This window comes from Grampus griseus (assembly GCF_964374135.1).
Source record: "Grampus griseus genome assembly, chromosome: 1".
Lineage (NCBI taxonomy): Eukaryota > Metazoa > Chordata > Mammalia > Artiodactyla > Delphinidae > Grampus > Grampus griseus.
In genome coordinates this window covers 170,857,624-170,879,115 of record NC_139017.1, presented here as the reverse complement: position 1 = coordinate 170,879,115, position 21,492 = coordinate 170,857,624, and the positions used below count along the sequence as shown (strand labels likewise).

Genomic DNA, 21,492 nt, shown 5'->3' with positions numbered 1-21,492 from the left:
AACTACACTGCATGATATACCCCTTCTAAGTATTTGGCGGGAATTCATTAGCACAGGGCAACAGTGGTTAAGTGGCGGAGCCTACAGGAGATACTCTACAGAGCTGGATAGAGCAGTTAATGAAAAATATGCCTCCTACCTAGGAAAATGAATATTCCAGTCATAAAAATGAACATGATATACATGAGAGGCAGTGAGACTAGTCTGGCTTGAACAGACCGCATGATGGGTATCATGTAAAATAAGGCTGGAAAGGTACAATGAGGGCCAAATGGAGAGCTTCAAAGATCAGTAAGGGAGTAGGCAATAATGAGTTACCGTAGGTTCCCGATCAGAGGGGAAACATTCAGGTCGCAGTCCCTTAAGATTGGTCTGTTGTAGTACTGTCACTTCAATCTTAACCATTTCCAAAAATTACCAAGAAGAAAAACTCAAGCAACAGCAAATACTTCTTATGCAGTGTTCACCATGTGTTAGACACTTAGTTAAAAATTGCACACGTATGTCATGCAGTAGGAATTGTAACTCCCATTTTGAAGATGAGGGAGGCTGAGATCATACAACTAGTAAGTAGCAGAGCCCTGGCAACAAGACTAGTTAAGAACTACAGCAGTACTTCAGTCTGCCCTCAGCTCATAAAAGCCTGGTCTAGAGTCATGTCAGCAAGTATAACGAGGAGCAGGGAAACCTAAGGGATACTGAGGAAGATAATACAGATCTACATGGCAGGATACAAAAGATTTTTTTTAAAAAAAGGGTATTAACAAATGACTCCCAGTTTCATGGTCTATCAGACCAGAATAAACGTATTCTATCTACAGAGATGGGAATATTAAGAAGGGAACTTGGTTAGTAAAGGTTTTTATGTTAAGGGAGGTAAGAGGTGAAACAATGGACTCAGTTGTGAACACATGGACAGCTGAGTTAGAGGATATGCTCTATAAAGTCCCTGGAAAACCAAGAGGCATAAAAGAAAGATCACATCTAGATGGATTTAAGAGACATAAGGGCAGTGATATCAAATGAAGACATGAATAAGCCCAGTTCTCCAATCAAATACAGAAAGGGAAGCACGGGAGAAACCAGAAAACACGTATTCCTGCTACAGGTATGTCTGCATACAGGACAAGTATGCCATTGGACTATGCTATGAGGAAGCTAGGAGACAAGTTCCCCTTGTCCCAGTTTTAATGTTCCATAAAACATTGTAATAATAATGTGTAAGATTTAAGTGTTTACTATATGCTAGGCGATGTGCTGAGAAAGTTCACACGTATTCCCGCATTTAATTGTCCCAAAACGTGGGGGCATCATCCTCATTTTATAGATGAAAAAACTGAGGCTTAGAGAACCTAAGGTGCATACGCAAGCAAAGTAGCAGAACTAGGGTAGGGGCCTGGGTCTACCTGGGGCCAAAGCCTATGATCTTAATTACTATACTGAAATAAATAATTATCAAGCCAGCCCACAGAGCACACGTAAACCATTAAGCTTCCTCTGTGTGTGTGTTAATGTATACCTTGACATAAAAAACGCCATTTTAACCATTTTCAAATATGCAGTTCAGTGGCATCAAGTACATGCAGATTGTTGTGCAACCATCACCACTATCCATCTTCAGAACTTTGATCCCAAACTAAAACTCCATACCCATTAAAGGTAACCCCCCTTTCCCTCCTCTCCTCCGCCCCTGGCAACTACCATTCTACTTTCTCTCTCTATGAATTAGACTATTCTAGGTACCTCATACAAGTGTAATCATACAATATTTGTTCTTTTGTGGCTTATTTCACCTACCATGATGTCTTCAAGATTCATTACCATTAAGTTACTTATAAGTTAAATAAAATGTGAAATTCTAACGCACACATCATTATGCAGCTCTATGGGGAATTATATTCCAAAATTCCATTATGATTTATGAAACACACTTGGAAGAGAGAACTGCATTTACTGGAAAAAAAAAAAAAGGTGGGGGGACGTAAGGAAGACAGACAAATCAAAATCTGAAGGACCCACAGGAAAGTAAAACTTCAGATTCAGTAATAAGGAAGACAGCAGCTTGCTCGCTTTTGACTAGACTGAAGGATCTATCTAAGTATCTCAAGGCAAAAGCTAAGAAAGCAGTCCTGCAGAACAGACTGCAAACATTTAACACTGCTGGATCAACCAAGAAAAGACAAGACACTGTCGCTTTTTGGCAAAACACAGCAAGACTACTAAGCAAAAAAGCTTTAAAAATAAATACTAAAACAGAAGGATAAATTCCATTTTCCCTTGATTTGCATCTGAAAAACCAGCAGATGGGAGAGGCAACATTTAGTAAAACTGTATTGATCAATTTATAATTAACATCAATCTTTCTCCAAACAATGCACCAAGAGGTTCATTCTGGAAAAAAATTTCTTGTTCTCTAGATAGTAACATGAATCAAACATTTAAAATGAGAATAATAAAGGAAACACAAATTTGGAAGAGTATGCCATACCAGTGAATTCCTTAAAATAGCTGAAACAAACGTATCCTAAATGTTAAATATTCTAAGGGAATGTTAGTAGCTAAAACTGGAACTTGCTTGCCTTTATAGAAATTAAATGAACTGGGACTTCCCTGGTGGTGCAGGGGTTAAGAATCCGTCTGACAATGCAGGGCACACGGGTTCGAGCCCTGGTCCGGGAAGATCCCACATGCCGTGGAGCAACTAAGCCCATGTGCCACAACTACTGAGCCTGCCCTCTAGAGCCCACGAGCCACAACTACTGAGCCCCCGTGCCACAACTACTGAAGCCCATGCACCTAGAGCCCGTGCTCCGCAACAAAGAGAAGCCACTGCAATGAGAAGCCCGCACACCACAACGAAGAGTAGCCCCTGCTCGCCGCAACTAGAGAAAGCCGCAGCGCAGCAACGAAGACCCAACACAGCCAGGAAAAAAAAAAAGAAATTAAATGAACTACCTGAAATCTATGTATTACTAGGAGACAAGAGAAAATATGTTACTATTTAAGCTAAGTTACTGTCCAGAGTAGTAAAATTTACAAGTAACTATTGCTTTATAGAATATCTGTACATTTATCAGATTTATATATATAAACAAGCATCAAAGTACCACAAGATACTTCCACCTTTGAAGCAAAACAGCCACCTTTGAAGCAAAACAGAACAGCAACACTAGAAAAAATTAAATAAAAAGCCTAGGAGAAAACTTTAGAAATTAAAAAGTAGAAACTTAATAAAGGAAGAATCAGAATTCAAAGCAAATTTGCTTTCCGATACATGCATGAGTAAGTAAGCACAAAATTAAGCTATACAGGAGTACCACTAATTTTACAAGATATTTAGAAGAATGTCATAAGAAACAATTTTAAAAATAAGCTGTAGTGTTATGAGCTTCATACTGGGCAATTTTAAAATGACTTGTCTGTAGGTCATACCTTTCTACATGTGACAAACTGCCACAATATAGAAGAATGAACAAACACATCACCTTCACTTCCTTGTCAACCACCACCTTAAAGCACTCATGTTCAGTTAAGATACAGATGGTATGTGTTCAATACTGCACCACTTACAGATTCCACTCAATCCAAAAATCCATAAAATTTCTGCAATGTAGGTGACAACATGCTAAATGAATCATAAAATACCACAGCACTAAGACGAGGAACTTGCATTGAACAGAAGTTTAATATCAGAGATGCTAAGCAGCCTCGATCTACATAAATAGATTCTATAAAACAGTTTAGTATACTTCTGGCTTAAACTGTCAGCTTCACCTCAAAAGGAGAAGGACCTTCTTGTTTTATTTATTATTGGGAGACCGGAGACAGTACATTAATCACTTACAGTCAACATTCTAAGGGACTGACAACTAAACACTTATTAACTGAATGTGATCAAATTCAAATCATACAGTACTTCTTGTGCCAGTTTACAAAACAAAAATAAAAGCATCACCACTCTAGAGCTGTCACCACTTAGTAATCGGAGATATTTGAAACTGCAGCTGCAATGTTTGTGTTTATTGCCTGTGCATATGACTCACTCTCAAAAAGGTTCTCCCAAGACTCTGGTGGATTTTTGAGAATGCAGAAACCATAACTGGGGCATACTGTGTGGGAAGTGTCATGACAATGAATGAATAAAAGAGGAAAAGAACTTGTGACAGAAAATTTTTAAGTTTTTATAAAAAGCAGGTTGCTCACAAAAGGCATATTTTTCTGCAGAATAACAGGAAAGGTTGGGGAAAGACATCCTGGCTCTGAGAAGCCTTCCTTGACTCCCTTGGTTGCATTCAGTGCATTTTTTACACTACAATATATTTAACTAGTTTCTCAGTCTGGCTCCCCGACCAGACTGCAGGCAACTTGAGACCAAAAACGGTTAGAATCATCAGTACCTACTTCCCAAAATGTCCAACACACAGAGGGCTCTCAATAGGTATTTTCATAAAACTGGTTATTGAATAATCAATCTTACATTCACCTTCTATTTTACAAAGCACTTTCACAAACATTACTCTTTTGCTTCACATTAACAATCTTGTGAAGTGGGAAGGGCAATATTTAAACAAATGGCTTCTAGTTTTATATAGACTAAAACAACCCTGAAATCACAAAGATAATCGCGTATTTGTTCATCTTTGAGATAACTTCTCCTTGGGACCTCAATATTCTTGTAAAACCTAGAGGTTTTGCTAGCATTTTCACAATGGGTAGCAATTACACAGCTCTGAGTCCTACAGAAGGGTTTTAACTATATAAAGCGGTGTTAGAGAAGGCTCTTCTAGAAATCAGACATTTAAGAAGCATCCTAAGCTATTTTTCCTGATCCTCTTTCTTTGTGACTCTGAGAAGGCAAGAAACTGCAAAAGGCAAAATGCTGGAGAGTGAATGATGTCATGGATGTCATGAAGGTGCATCAATATCTGATGATGATTTAGCACAACAATGCAACACATTATGCCAAGAAGTATAATGTCAAACCACCAGGATGTTTCACTGCATTAATTTCATGACTCTTTATTAGCAAATTGAAATGGAGAGTGGCTCTCCAATTGTCTAAAATGGAGAAGTTGTTGGTTTAGGTTTATGTCCTTAGCAAAGGCACTAAGAAAATGTACAAATCTCTATGGAAAAGGCTTTAAGAAAAGAAAAAAATGGTCAAAAAATTAGCTACTATTAAACTAAACAGTTGTCATTTTAACAATTAAAAGCTTTTTGAAACAGACAAAACACCCATAGGTCAATGTAGATAAAGTAATATATTCATACTGGGCTTGTAAAAAGCAAACAGTTACAGGATATAAAATGACAACATACAACAGAAAGGAAACCAATCAGATTATACACATGAATACGCTCAAAATTAGGGATCTGAAACAGAGCACCACTATTCACTGTAAAAGCTATAGACTGAATCTTAAATGTTCAATTCTAACTGATGCTATTTCCTCTCAAATTTTCCTTGTCCCTTTAAATCCATGACGTCATCATTCTTAAACACAAATTTAAGTTATAAAAGGTATTTGGTGTGCCCAAGCCAATGCTATCTCCTCAACAATTCCCCGTAGCACAACTGCAACTGAAGCCTTCATTCCTCAAGGAAGAGACCACAAGGCTTCAAACCGGCTTCCCTACTTGAAAGAAACAAAGTCTCCAAATTAGCATTTGAACAACAACAACAAAAGTTGTTCTCAAAAAGGGTAAGTATAGTACAATGTCCCTGCCAGCAAGCGAGAACTGGTAATGTGTCTGAATCTTCACGCTGAGCAGTAGGAATCCCACCACAGAAAAGTCCAAAGACTTTGGCAATTGAGAAATGAAGCTTTTATTTTCCTAATAAAATTCGGGAGATTAACGGACAAAAGCAATTGGGTATTCCGAATCTCAACAATCCAAAGGTTTCAAAGGATCGAGAGGACTTCATTAGCCCCGAAGTTACTTTCCAGACACTATCAAGATCTTACGACTGTTTTTTTCTTCGTTTACAAATTGGTTCCCACCCTCCACGGTTCCCTTTGCACCAATTCTCACCAGAAGCCTTCCACGGTCACAACGTGGGCTGCTGTCTCAATCAAGGAGATCCGCAGTTCCTACCTCACTGGGGGAACACTCAAAAAACTAAGGGGTAGGAAAGGCTGCTTGTGTTTCATTTTTTAAGCCACTTCCAAAATCTTCCTTTTGCAGCTTCAGAGATGCTGGCCCCTCGCCGCAGCCCCAATTTTGGAGGGCACCGAACTCCGGCTCCTCTCAAAAGGCGTTAAAGATTTGGGGGTGGGGTGGAAGATAATTTGACACCCCAAAGCCATCCTTACACTGGCCACACACCCTTTCGTGGCTCCGGTGCGGGGACGAAAACCGCCGTGCTAGAGGGGAGAGGCCGGGTTCGCCCCCATCCCAAGGGCTGCCTGGAAAGGGGTTCTCCGCCCTGCCTCACCCGGGGAGGCCGAGAATGACTACAGCAAGGCCCCCAGGGCAGCCGGCACCGACCCCCGCGCGGGGTGCAGGGCCTGCGCCGGACCCGTGGCATAAAGGGCATAAGCCGCCAGCTCCCCGCCGCGGCCCCGGGAGAGGAAAAGGCCTCACCTGGCCCAGCCAGCGCCACGCTCTCGGGTACGCTCCGCTGGCGAAGAAGGTGAGGGAGCCGGGGATAGGATCTGAGCAGAGGCGCTCCACCCCAGGCCGCGCTTGCCGCACTCGGGATTCCTCACAGCTGGCGGGACACCCAGCCGCTCCGAGCCGCCATCTTCCTCCGCTCTAACGCCGCAGCCGCCTCCGCCGCCGTCACCGTCGCCGCCGCCGCTCCTGCTGCTCTGGCCGGGAGAAGACCACACGGAGCGCGCATGCGCCGGAGACCGGCACACAGGACACACGCGCGCGCACACACGTCAGTGCGGTGGGACCGCGGCAGGCGGCCTATGGGCGGCGCCATGTTGGGAAGGTACACGCCGCGGCCCGCCGCCCCCACCCCCCTGGTCCCCGGAGATTCTCCGAGGTTGGAACGCCGCCTGGGGGAGCCAAGCTGGAGTGAGGAAACCTCGCGCTTCCGCGCCCGCTTTCTTCGGGTGCCTACAAACGGCATTAGAACTGCACTCACCCTCCTCTGCGCTGCTAGGGACAACCGAGCAGTTTTCCCAACGGCTTGAGTCTATGATAGATGTTAGACCAGGAATTAATTCATGTGTACCCCGAGGGCCCGATGAGCACAAGCGCTCTTGATATCAACTGAAGGAGAGAAACTCAGTGCCTTGGTTATGCAACCGAAGCCTCCCATAATTGTGTACCAACCATTGTGTGACTTGTTACTAGCTCCATGTTTCAGATGAGGAAACTGAGGTGCGGGATATATCAGTTATTTTCCCAAAGCCACATATCTGGGGAGTTGGGGGGGAAGGTAGGATTTGAACTCAGGCGCTTCTGGTTCCCAAGCTCTTGTACTTTCCAGTATCACTATCACTGGTTCCAGCAAAATCCCCCTTCCAAGGGAGCAGCCTGGTGTGTAGGTGAGAACCTCCGTGAATTACCTGCACAGCATGTGGTCTAAGGAAATGCCAGAGATACAGAGCCCAAGGGCTTCAGTCTTCACCCCTTGCACCCAAAAATGAAGCAACCTTGAGCTGCCAGCCCACCACCCTGGGTAAAGTGGACCTTCTGGGACATCTCTTAGGACATAGGGCTGGGCCAGAACCCAGGTCTGCTCTCAAGTTGGGAAGGCAAGATGCTATTGAACAAACTTGGGTCAATCTCACACTAGAAAGCACTAGATCAGTGTTCCACAAACTTGAATAATGCAAAGACCCCTGGGTAAACACTCATGGAATCCCAGTATGAGAAACACTGATTTAAGAAACTCAAGACTTTCAGTTAGGAAATATCACTGCAAAAGAGAAACTTGGCAATTATAAATATAAATAAATATTAAAATTGTATCATTAAAAATCCCAAACTTAAAAATTGTCATAGAACTTGTGAACCCCACCACCCTGACCCCCAAGTACCCTGTAGACTCAATGTCAGAAACACTGGACCAGCTTTTGAGCACTTCCTTTTAAAAATGCAGGCTCCACCTTTTGGCTCTCTGAACAGTACCACGGAGGTCAGCAAGAACAAGCACCTTATGAATAGCAGCAAAAAGGGTACCAAGAAGAAAGTGGTTGATCTGTTTTCTAAGAAAGATTGGTATGTTGTGAAAGCACCAGCTATGTTCAATATAAGAAATATTGGAAAAACACTAGTCATAAGAACTCCGGGGGGACTTCCCTGGCAGTCCAGTGGTTAAGACTTTGCCTTCCAATGCAGGGGGTGGGGGTTTGATCCCTGGTTGGGGAGCTAAGATCCCACATGCCTCATGGCCAAAAAAACAAAACATAAAACTGAAGCAATATTGTAACAAATTCAATAAAGACTTTAAAAATAGTACGCATCAAAAAAATCTTAAAAAAAAAAAAAAAACCTCTGGGAACCAAAATCCCATCTGATGGCCTCAGGGGTTGTTGTTTTTGAAGTGAGCCTTCCTGATCTGCAGAATGATGAAGTTACATTAAAAAAATTCAAGCTGATTACTGAAGATGTTCAGGGGAAAAACTGCTTAATTTCCATGGCATGGATCATACCTGTGACAAAAGGAGCTCCATGGTCAAAAAAACAGCAGATCGTGATTGAAACTCATGTTGATGTCAAGACTACCAATGGTTATTTGCTTGTCTATTCTCTCTTGGCTTTACTAAAAAAATGCAACAATCAAATTCAGAAGACCTCTTACGCTCAGCACCAACGGGTCTGACAAATCCAGAAGATGATGCAGACAAATGACTAGATAGAAATTGTCAATAAGTTGATTCCAGACAGCATTGGAAAAGACATGAGGCTCACCAGTCTAATTATCCACTCCATGATGTCTTTGTTAGAAAAGTAAAAATGCAAATATATATACATATGTATAATAGAATCACTTTGCTGTACACCTGAAACTAACACAACATTGTAAATAAACTATATTTCAATAAAAAAAATTTTAATAAAAATAAATAGACAATAAAGTAAAAATGCTGAAGAAGTTCAAGTTTGAACTGGGAAAACTCATGGAGTTTCATGATGAAGGTAGTAGTTCTGGAAAAGCTACTGGGGGTGAGATAGGTACTAAAGTTGAATGAGCCAACTAATATGAGTCATGAGTCCAAGAATCTGTTTAAAATTCAGACTCTTAACAGTGACAAAAATAAAATCTTACTTGTATAAAAAAATGCAGGTTGCAGGGCTCACTTTAGACACTGACTCAGACTTCTTCTAAAGCTCCCCAGGGATTCTGATGTCCAGTTAGGTTTGGAACTGCTAGATTATGTTAGAACAGGTTCAAATACAGAAACCACTCCACCCTGAATCTCCTAGCTCAAGGACGGCAGGGATTTTTGTCTGTTTTGTTCAATGCTTTATCACATAATTATAGAGACTGGCACCCTGTAGGGACTCGCTAAATATTTGTTAAATGGATGAAAGAATGAATGAACTGGGAATTTGAAAACTAAGAGGGCATTCAGTCAAATATTTAGTGAGCACCTAATATGTGCCAAGCCATGTGGTATGTACAGCAATGTACTTTTAAATAAAACAACAAAGTCCCTGCCCTCATGGAGAGCCCAACAGTTTACTGGGAGAGACAGACAATAAACAAATAAATAAGCCAATATAAAATTATCAGTTGTGATAAGCACAAAGGTATTATTATTAAAGCAAAGTCTTTAATAATAATCACAGTCGATGTATATTGTATACTCTCATTATGTACCAAATACTGCTAAGTAAGTGCCATTGTTGAGCTTATGTTACAGATGATGAACCTGAAGCACCCAGGGATTAAGTGACTCAACTCATGGTCATGGGTAGGGTTTGAACGCAGGTGGTCTCACCTCTAAGCCTTTGCTATTGAACTCTACACAATGTTGCTTCTGACAAACAACAGGACATAAGATTGAGGTCAGTTTATATACGGCCTGGAATATCAGGAAGAAAACTGGGTATTACCTCCTAGGTCATGGAGATTGGGGGGCAAAGAGGATATGTGATGAAATGGTGTTTTAGCACAATCTCTCTGCAGTGTGAAGACAGATTGGGACATGGCTGGAGGTACGGGGACGAGATATAAGGCTAGGATGAGAGGAGTGGCTATGGTCTCTCTCATAAGTATCATGCAGAGTTCATCCCCACAATCCATTACTGAAATTCATTTCTTATGCTCTTACTTATTTAGAATAAATAATATATGTACATAAAACAAAAGTCAAAAGGTACAAAAGGACATATAATAAATATTAAGTCCATCCTACCAGTCCCCCCAGCTACCTGGTAAACCTTGCCTCTCCACCAAAGTGACCACTGTTACAAGTCCCTTGTATCTTTCCAGAGATGCATATACAAACACACACATACACATATAAATAGATAAGCCTACAAACAGCAGCCGACTATACACACTGCTCTGGATCTTGCTTTTTGTTTAAACTTAACTATAGTTCTTCGAGATCATTTAATGTCAGTTTATTTAGAACCATCTAAGTTAACAATTCATTCTATTCCTTTGCATGGCTGGACCATATAGTTTTTTTTTTTTTTTTTTTTTTTTGCGGTACACGGGCCTCTCACTGTTGTGGCCTCTCCCGTTGCGGAGCACAGGCTCCGGACGCGCAGGCTCAGCTGCCATGGCTCACGGGCCCAGCCGCTCCGCGGCATGTGGGATCTTCCCAGACCGGGGCACGAACCCGTGTCCCCTGCATCGGCAGGCAGACTCTCAACCACTGCGCCACCAGGGAAGCCCGACCATATAGTTTTAAAATGAATCCTCTAGGGATGGACATTTGTTTCCAGTCTTTTGTGATTATAAACAAAGCAGCAATGAATAGCATCATAATTTTATTTGCATATGAGCCAATGTATCTACAGGGAAATTTCCTAGAAATGCAATTGCTGGCTCAACGGGCATGTACATTTTAAATACTGGTAGGTTTTGCCATTTATTTAACTGTCTGCATAGCCCCACCTTGGAAATCAGATGGAAAGTCTTCTCACTATGGGCTTTGCTCTTATATTCCTATCACATACCAGACTGTTTCACGTGATGGATCAAAGGTACCTGCAGGTCTGAGTGCAAATCACTAAGCCCCAAACATGAAGGGTATAACAAACATATTTCACAAGAAAGAGAAGCTCATGCTTTAGGGTCTCTGCCCGTGCCTGTTTATGCCACTGCCTCAACTTTTGGGGCTCTCCCCCTGGAGGAAGAAACTTCCACCACTTCCTCAATTTTAGACCTTACTTGGTTCCATCCCCTCATTTTACAGATGAGGAAGGGACTTGCCCAGGAGGCCTATGTGATTAACTAGGGCTGGCCTCTTGATTATCCATTTAGTGGAAGAAAAGCTATTTCCTTTGCAAAGGAAACGAGCTCAATCGAGCTCCAAGATATCTATCTTTCTGGTCTCTTAGTAGATTCAGTCTTAAGAATGCCCACCATGGGACTTCCCTGGTGGTGAAGTGGTTAAGAGTCCACCTGCCAATGCAGGGGACACAGGTTCAATCCCTGGTCTGGGAAGATCCCACATGCCGTGGAGCACCTAAGCCCGTGTGCCACGGCTACTGAGCCTGTGCTCTAGAGCCCACGAGCCACAATTACTGAGCCCGCGTGCCACAGCTACTGAAGCCCACGTGCCTAGAACCCGTGCTCCGCACCAAGAGAAGCCACCACAGTGAGAAGCCTGCACATCACAATGAAGAGTAGCCCCCGCTTGCCATAGCTAGAGAAAGCCCACGAGCAGCAACGAAGACCCAACGGAGCCAAAAATAAATAAATTAATTAATTTTTAAAAAGATAATTGGAGAATATCAGAAACAATTTAAAAAAAATGCCCAGCAAATTCCTTTGTTAAGTGAGGCTCATTGCCAAATGTAACACAATTGTAATAAACTGTCTCCCTCTGCTGGTAACATACTGCAACTACAAAGCCTAAAACGACTTCATGACTTGCAATTACGGAAAACTAGACATAGGTGATGACTGATTGATGGTCTCATCCACCTTTCTGCTGCCAAGGCTCAGTTAGGATAATTTACTTAAAAGAATGAGTTCACGGGAGGATATATTCAAAGTAAATATAGTTCCAGAGAGTGAACAGACAAAATCTTTTTTTTAAAATTTATTTATTTATTTATTTTTGGCTGCATTGGGTCTTTGTTGCTGCGTGCGGGCTTTCTCTAGTTGCGGTGAGCGTGGTCAGTGCAACGGGCTTCTCATTGCAGTGGCTTCTCTTGTTGCAGAGCATGGGCTCTAGGCACGCGGGCTTCAGTAGTTGTAGCATGCAGCCTCAGTAGTTATGGTTCACGGGCTCTAGAGCACAGGCTCAAATTCTTAACCACTGCGCCACCAGGGAAGCCCAAGACAAAATCTTTCATCTTTGAAGTTGGTCAGGCCGTTAACGGTATTAGTGATATTTTAGAATAGAGTATTTGAGCTGCTAGTGGAATAGCCATGTGAAGTGCCAATAAGAAGCCTAGCTATATGAATCGGAAACACCAGGTCAATTCAGGGCTGTAAATCAACTTTGGGAGTCACCAACAGTGGGTGGCTTACACTATGAGCATCTAGGTAAAAACAGTGGACTGAGGACAGACTCAGAGATGACTGATATTCCAGAGACAGGAAGTCATGAAACCAGAAAATTAGTAAGCATGTTACTTTAAATAAAGACTAGTCAGTTAATACATGACTGCAATTTATAATAATCATTAGGAATACAAATGGCAACATTTCTCAACAGGAAATTGTCACTTTAGAAAGATTAATGGTGGACTTCCCTGGTGGTGCAGTGCTTAAGAATCCGCCTACCAAAGCAGGGGACATGGGTTCGAGCCCTGGTCCAGGAAGATCCCACATGCCGCGGAGCAACTAAGCCTGTGCACCACAACAACTGAGCCTGCACTCTAGAGCACGTGCACCACAACTATTGAAGCCCACATGCCTAGAACCCATGCTCCGCAACAAGAGAAGCCACTGCAATGAGAAGCCCGCGCACCAAAATGAAGAGTAGCCCCTGCTCGCCGCAACCAGAGAGAGCCTGCACGAAGCAAGGAGGACCCAACGCAGCCAAAAATAAATTTATTTAAAAAAAAGAAAGATTAATGGCATGCTAATAACACAAGAAAAAACCCATTCAAAAAACCCACTCTAAGTCAGATAACTTGATTATAGTAGCCAAATGCAACACTACTGAATGATATGGTTTTAATACTGAGAGGCCTACAGGAACATGTCAGTGAGAATAAAATCACAAGGTGTTTGCTTTTCCTCCTGCTTTTGTGTTTTGGGGAAAAAAGGATAACTAGAGAAGTGAGAATTATAAGTCTTCTTAAGGCAGGCAAGACACCTCTATAATGATAATAGCTAATTTTTAGAACTCTTACTATGGGTTAAGCATTTTCCTAAGCTTTTTAGCATAGTAACTCATTTAATCCTTACAATCTACCTTTGAAGGAGCTATTATTATTATCTTTTTTTACACTTGGGGAAACTGAGGCACAGAAATCCTAAGCAACTTCCATAAGATCACACAGCATATTAAAGTTGGAAGTGTCCAGGGCTTCCCTGGTGGCGCAGTGGTTGAGAGTCCGCCTGCCAATGCAGGGGATGAGGGTTCGTGCCCCGGTCCAGGAAGATCCCACATGCTGCGGAGCAGCTGGGCCCGTGAGCCATGGCTGCTGAGCCTGCGCGTCTGGAGCCTCTGCTCCGCAATGGGAGAGGCCACAGCAGTGAGAGGCCCGCGTACGCAAAAAAAAAAAAAAGTTGGAAGTATCCAAAGTTGAACTTTAAAGTCCAGGGTCTCCAATTCTATACTGTAGAAAAAAAAAAAAAGAACATTGTTTAGGAAGACACATAAAGTAACTTTCGAAGTTAATGTACGTATCTGTCATTAAAGACTCAGGAGAACTTCAGCAGTTCTGGTCATCCAGCTCAGGTGCAATTTTATCAACTAATGTTGATAAAACAACTAATGTTTTCACCTCAAGGATATAAACTAGTGTTAATAGATGCTTGGAATACTGCTTTATGAGCAGGAAATACTGTAATCATTTTCACTCTACCAGATAGAAATAAGAAAATGTTTTATGCATCAGCGGATATTTTTCATCCTTTTGTTACCAAGCAAGGGCTCACTGTCTAACACACATAGAAGCAAATACTATGGCACCAGCTTTTAAGAAAAGAAAGCATTTTATTGTGAGTCAACCGACAGGAGGCAGGGCTCAAATCTGTCTCCCTGTCCAGTGTTCAGGGCAAAATGTAAGTTAGAAGAATTTCACAAGCTTATTGGCTAGTGTTGACAGTCAGAAGCTGATTGGAATCAAGCTATTTGGGCAGCTGGAAGCTGGATTTTTCTTACTGAAGAACTTCTTGCTTGGTAAAGGGCTCCAGTGGCAACATGTCTATTGTTTGAGTTCTGCAGACTGAAGATTCTTGGTTCTGGTGTCATCCTGGAGACATGGGTTCCTGTCTTGCACATGGGAGTGCTGTCTCTGTAGAATAACTCAAGATTTGATTAGTCAACAACCTATTTGAGACAAAACCAGGATAAGCAGGTCAATATTTTATGTGCTGTTTTAGTGCCCCCCTTTTACTTTGTACATTCCTCAATCTTAAGGGAAATAGGGCGACGACCGCTCTAGCTGCTTCCTGCTGAGAAGGGGCATAGATTTTTATAAGAGGAATGAAATTGTTTTTGCACTTGATTGTAAATATTCACGAGTCCCACTTTGAACGCTTAAGTCTTGGGCAATCAACATGTGAGTGGGGGAGGCCTTTTTAAATATATGAGATAGACAATAAGTAAAAAATTTGGTGAGTAAAAAGATTAACCCCATGATACACAGAACTATGATTCCTAATTTTAACAGTCCTCCAGAAACAGACCTTATTCTTTGGGAACCAGTGAAAACATGTTATTTTTAACATTCTTAGTGACTGAATTTGGATTTATATCAGCCTGGTCCAGACTTCTAGGTGGAGCTGTCTACTTTCAAGATGTCCTCGTCTTCTCTTCCTGACCAGGTGGAGACTTAGCTGTCCTGTTTCTATGTGAAAAGTAACTTAAGTTCAGTTAAGGGTTTACAAGTGTAATTAGGGGCCGAGAAATCAGTAGTGGGTTTCCAGGCCCCTCTAGTGTTAGGAAGGTTGGGTCCTCCTACTTCCTCCTGTCCATGGAGAGCGTGCCCTGTTTGGGAACTGTAAAGGGGACAAGGGGGGTGCTGGTTAGAAATGGGTACTATTTTTACTCTGGAGGGGTGTATCCAAGGTTTAACTCCTTTCAGCTCTACTGAAGAATGTGTCACCAGAAGGACTTCATAGGCTCCAATCCACTTGGGTTGCAGTTGATCCTCAGGGCAGTCATTTTTCCAAGTTTGAGGAGGACCCAATTCCCTGGGCTTATGCAGTGCACAGGAATGTCTGCAGGAAATGGTAATTGGCTAGAGGCATATTTATATACAGAAAATAAGATAGCACCAAGGGACTGTACACATTTTATAGTATCTACTTCTTTTACAATGAGATCACTTTCAAGACAGCAACAATACTTAGTCTTAAGGAAGGGTCTCCTGTTAACATTTCATAAGGGCTCAAGTGGCGCTTGCTTCTAGGGGCTGCTCTTACCCTCGGCAGGACAACTGTTAAGACATTATCTCAAGTGAAGTTGGTTTCTTAACATACTTCGGTGATTGTCTCTTTTAAGGTATGATTCATCATTTCAGTCATAAGGGCTCCATGAAGCATGTAACTTCTATTGTAGTCCGAGGGCCCCAGATACCCCTTGCGTTACCTTGGCTATGAAAGCTCCTCCACTGTCACTTTGAATGGAAAGAGGCAACCCAAAATGAGGGCTAATTTCTTTTAGTAACGCCTTTTTACCTAGGAAGATTTCTCTCTCCAGCACAGAAAAGCTTTGACCCGTCCTGTGAAGGTGTCCACAAATACCAGCAAATATCTATAATGTCCCATGGCTCTTGGCATAACAGTAAAGTCTATTTGCCAGGCATCTCTTGGTTCTGTCCCTCGGGTTTGCACTCCTTTGAATATTGGAGGTGGCCCGGCTTTAGGATTGTTTCTGGTGCAAATCAGGCAATTTTGTATTACCTTTTGGATGGTCCTTTGCATTTATGGACTAACAATAAACTTTAGTAGCCAATGATAGGTTGCATCCTTCCCGTAATGGGTTCCTTGATGTAGATGAGTGATAATTCTTTCCATTAAATGTTGGGGCATAAGCACTAATCCCTGTTCATTATATATCCAGCCTTCTTTGTTTGTTTGGTACTGATCACCATCTATGTCTCAAGAGTCAGTGTGAAATCCCCATCATCATCTCTCTCTAGATCCATTTCTGAATGCTGAGTCTTAAACAGGGACAGGTCCACACTTTGAATGAGTGCTAGGGTGTTTGGCTCTGGCTGCCTGTTTTGCTACGTGTTCAGCCAAACTATTTCCTTTAGCTATACAGCTATCAGTCTTTTGGTGCGGGCAATGTACTATGGCTACTTCTTCCGGCATTAAAAACAGAGTTTAATAAGGCCAGTATCGCCTCTGCATGTTTAATTTTTTTCTTTTCTGATGTTAGTTGACCTCTCTTTTTCCACATGGCCCCATGTGCATGCATGACAGAGAAGGCATACTTAGAAGCAGTATAAATGGTTACCTTTTTCTTAGCTCCAAGATGCAGGGCTCTCCTGAGGGCTACGAGCTCTGCCTTCTGGACAGACGTACCTGGAGGGAGAGCTTCTGCTTCTACGACCTCCTGATGAGTTGCCACTGCATATCCAGCTTTTCGGAGTCCACGATCCATGAGGCTGTTCCCGACTGCAAACATTTCCATATCTGGATTCTCTAAAGGCTGATCAGTCAGGTCAGGTCTGCTAGAATACTCTTCTTCAATTTTTTGTATACAATCGTGAACAGGTTCTTCTGTTTTCATGTACAATCGTGAACAGGTTCTTCCGGGGAGCAGAGTGGCTGGGTTTAAAGCAGATACTTCTTTTAATGTTACCTTTGGGTTGTCAAATAGTATGGCCTGGTATTTGCCCAGTCTCCCCAAAGTAAGCCAATATCGGCCCTTTGGTTCAAGTAAAAGTTGCACACGATGTGGGGTGTGCACAGTGGTAGGACAACCCAGGGTAAATTTTTCAGCTTCTTGTAAAAGGTCCCAGGTTGCAGCCACAGCCCAGAGGCAAACTGGCCATCCTTGAGTTACAACATCCAATTGTTTGGAAAAGTAAGCTACTGGCCTTCTGGCAGTATTTAAATTTTGAGTTAGCACTCCAAGACTCATGCTCTGTCTTTCATGCACAAAAAGATCAAATAACTTTCTAATGTCTGGAGGACCAAGTGCTGGGGCTGTTGAAATTTTCTCCTTGATGGTACGGAATGACTCCTGGCATTTCGCAGTCCAGCTTAATGGCTCATTGGCATTTCTTTTGAGAGACTCATATAGAGGTTTGACTATAAGTCCGAAGTTAGGAATCCAAATACAACAAAACCCAGCCATTCCTAAGAATCTTCTCAATTGCTTTCTGGTGGTGGGTGCTTCCCTTCAATCTGGCAAGTTTCTTTCTCCTTTTGATAACTCAATTCCTAGATATTTTACAGCTGGTTGAGAAATTTGTGCCTTTCCCTTGGAGATTTTATATTCCCGGTCTGCCAAAAACTTTAAAGTGAAGATTGTATTTTGGTCTGAAGCTTCCTTAGTTATACTAGCGCTTAGTAAATATATCATCCACATACTGGAGTAAGACTCCTTCATTTAATTGGAGATCCTTTAAGTCCTTGGCTAAGGCCTCCACAAAGATGGTGGGGGCATTTTTAAATCCTTGTGGAAGTACAGTCCAGGATTACTGCTGTTTTATATTAGTCTCTGGATCATTCCACTCAAAGGCAAACAGTTCCTGGGACTCAGGACTTAGGGACATATGCAATAAAAAGCATCTTTTAAGTTCAGAATTGTAAACCAGCAAAAGTCTCCAGATAAAGTTGTAAACAAAGTATAAGGATTTGGCATCACCGAATGTACATCCTCTACAATTTGGTTGATAGCTCTCAAATCCTGTACAAAACGATAATCTCCAGTCCCAGGTTTTTGTACTGGTAGGATGGGAGTGTTATACGGGGATTGACAAGGTCGGATTAATTGGCATTTAAGAAAAGTGTTTATCAGAGGCTTTATACCTTCCTTTGGGTGCCTCTTTAAAGGGTACTGCTTTAACTTTGGAGCCTGGGCACCTGGGTGGAGTTTTACTACTATTGGGTCAGCCGTCTTGGCTCTTCCTGGTGTCCCGTCAGCCCAAACTTCTGCTCTTACCTTTTGAAGAATTTCTTCAGGGACATCTGGTTGAGGCTTGTCTCCCAATTGTAATGGCGCAGCTTGGAGGGCGCAGTCTTGACCTGGGAGTACTTTGGTGTCTACTTTTTCTGCTGAGAAACCCACTTGGTCATTTAAATTTGTTAGTACCTCTTGCCCTGGTTAGGGACTATGACATCCAGGCACATACACAAAGCTGTACTTTACATGTGTTTTCTCTACATGACATTCAAGCCATTGTAGAAAAGGTTTCTGAGAGACTTCCCCAGATACACCAGTAATGGATGTTATCTTGGGGGAGAGGGGGCCCTGTCTGCTTTTGGGACACTCCCTTTTCCAGTGCCCTTCCTGTTTACAAAAGGCACACTGTTGTGGCCCAACAGATGGATGGCCTTTCCGGCTGGGTTTTGGAGGTCCCCAGGGTCTTACCCGTGGTCGTCTGTTCTCTCCTGCAGACGTCCTGCTGGGTTTTGACTGGTTACAGCTGAGCAGAGCAACCTGCCTCAGGATGCATTGCTCGATGCATTGCTCCTGCTTCTCCCAAATTTCTTATCGGCCTTTGAACGCTTCAAAAGCAATCTGGACCAACTGAGACGTTGGTGTCCATGATCCCCCTTCCAGTCGTTCTAGGTTTTTTCTTATATCTCGGGCACTCTGACCGATAAAGTTTAAATTGACCAGTCCCATGTCATCTGGGTGTTCCGGATCAATATCAGTATATTTTCGGAAAGCCTCATAAAGGCTTTCAAGGAAGGTGAATGGGCCCTCCTCAGGCCCTGGCTGTACATTCCGGACCCTCTTGAAGCTGTTTGCCCCTTTTTGCAGTCCAGTTATTAAACAATCTTTATAATGATTCAGCCTTGCTTGATCCCCTGGGTCACTGGGATCCCATTCTGGTTCAGTTCCAGGGATGGCCTGCTTTGCTGGAGTTCTGATTGGATTATTTGGTTTTAATTCATGAAGACTTTTGGCTTCCTGGAAGGCCTTCTCTAATATCATGCTGCGTTCCTCTGGACTGAGTAGGATACACATGAGGGTCTGTATGTCAGCCCAGTTAGGATGAAAAACAGCAAAAATATATGTAAAGAGATTCTCCATATTCCTAGGATCATCTTGATAAGATGGCATTTTAGCTTTATAGTTAAGGAAATCTATGACTGATAAACGATGATGCATGATTCCAAGTGCTCTGGATTGGCCTTGGTCATCCAAGCCTGCTGGGACCTGCCTTAACGGAAATTGTCCCGCCTACAGTCGAGTGTTCCCTGGGCCAAACTGAATACCCTGGAGGGTACAGGGAGGGTAGACCATTCCTTGTTGACCATCTGCTAAGGGCGAGTACAGAGCCGGACCAGCAGCCCTAGGAGGACTGGTAAAAGCCTTGGCACTGCCTGCAGGAAGATCCCCTTCAGGATTCCCGGGAACCACAAGAGGTGCTGAGGGAGGGGCTACCGTAGGAAGTGCCCACAGTCCGGCTACTGCAAAAGGTGCAGACGGAGGGACTAGATCGTCATTAGACTTTGACTCGGGTAAAACAGGCTTTTTGTGAGGTTCTTCCCTCTGACCCATCATTTCATCAATAAATGCCTTATGCATATCTCTCCTCTTATATAAAGACATAAATGAGTCTACATATGGGATTTCGTCCCATTTTTTCTCTCTCTTACAAAACGAGTCTAACTGTATAATAGTATTATAGTTCAAAGACCCATTTGGGGGCCATTTTTCCCCTGACTCCAGTAGATATTTGGGCCAGGCAGTGTCACAAAAGAAAATCATTTTCTTTTTTTTCATACCTCTTTCATCATTAGAGGTAAACATTGACCAACCTCAAAGAACACTTTTCAAGGGAGTGCCGTCTGGTACGCTGTTATCATTCCCCATCTTGGAAGTATTTTTTTCTCAGGATGACCACAGCAAAATGACATAAAACAGATTCAATAAAGTTTTTCGGTGGTCATCCAATAGTTAACCCTATTAGCCAATTCCTAACAAACAAAACAGTCAGACATAGACCAAGAAATCCAAAGGCCTGGGATTCTAACCGGATCTTTTGGGTACCTCGGTGGTTATAACTTTTTTTTTGGCCGCGCTGTGCGGCTTGTGGGATCTTAGTTCCCAGACAACGGATTGAACCTTTTATACTGTCTCCCTTAGAGTGGGACTCTAACCCACAATCCTGATTAGACATTTATTGTCTAATAATTGTTATTAGACAATTTAGGCACAAGCGCGTTTTAATGAGGTTACTCACCCAAAAGATCCAGGAGCTGTTTCTTTCCCCAAAAGTGAAAGTAGCGCGGAGGAGCTTGGAGCGCAGCTGCTGCGGGAAGCAGGAACCCGACAGCCGAGCCTCTAGACAAATCGGGTCTAGGTGTCCACTCAGGGTCGGTGACGAGGGCCTACACCCAGCCGGAGGCTACAGTGCCTCAGCCAGGCGATCACAGGAGCTTAGTTCGTTTGCGATCGCCAGAAATTCTCACCGAGCAAGGGCTCACTGCCTGGCGCGCACAGAAGCCAATACTATGGCACCAGCTTTTGAGAAAAGAAAAAGCTTTATTGCGAGGTCGACCGGCAAGGAGACAGGAGGCAGGGCTCAAATCTGTCTCCCCCAGCCAGGGTTTGGGGCAAAATTTAAGAGGTTAGGGACATTTCAAACTTGGCACAAGCTGATTGGCTAGTTTTCAAAGCAGTCCATATATGGTAAACAAGGTACTATGGCAGATGGAAGCCGGATTTTCCTTACTGAAGGACTTCTTGCTTCAGCTGGTTAAGGGGTCCGATGGCAACATTTCTATTGTTTGAGTTCCGCAGACTGAAGATTCTTGGTTCCGGGGTCATCCTGGAAACGTGGGTTCCGGCCTTGCACATGCGCAGTAATGTCTCTATAAAAAACCCCTCAAGATTTGATTAATCAACCTATTTAAGGAGTCAAAACCAGTTTAAGCTGGTCAATGTTTTATCTCCTGTTTCTCTTTGTTGAGGTATAAAAATGTTTTCAGAATTTTGAAAAAGCATAATATGCAGTTTATGGAAACTACGACTTAAAAAAAAGTAATTGTTTGCCCTTAGAAAAGATGGTTCCAGAGACTCCCACTGAGAGAGA

General features: G+C 42.8%; 1 protein-coding gene, 1 long non-coding RNA gene and 1 pseudogene across 3 annotated transcripts in view; 1 reads left to right on the top strand and 2 right to left on the bottom strand.

Moving 5' to 3' along the window:
• The window catches only part of FBXO42 (F-box protein 42), a 94,989-nt gene extending 88,190 nt beyond the window's left edge, over positions 1-6,799 (bottom strand). Inside the window, exon 1 of the mRNA XM_082674633.1 lies at positions 6,586-6,799. The gene's annotated coding sequence lies outside the window, so the exon portion shown is untranslated. The remainder of the gene's footprint in view (positions 1-6,585) is intronic.
• A 130-nt stretch (positions 6,800-6,929) lies between these two features.
• On the top strand, positions 6,930-9,152 carry LOC309835504 (small ribosomal subunit protein eS1-like; annotated as a pseudogene). The gene is made up of 4 exons: positions 6,930-7,064; positions 8,060-8,270; positions 8,459-8,910; positions 9,039-9,152. The product of its transcript is annotated as a small ribosomal subunit protein eS1-like (transcript).
• A 5,086-nt stretch (positions 9,153-14,238) lies between these two features.
• On the bottom strand, positions 14,239-21,186 carry LOC309839261. The gene is made up of 2 exons (XR_014298491.1): positions 20,641-21,186; positions 14,239-14,594 (listed from the first exon to the last, which is right to left on the bottom strand). It is a non-coding gene; the product is annotated as an uncharacterized lncRNA (long non-coding RNA).
• Between the last annotated feature and the right edge of the window lie 306 nt (positions 21,187-21,492).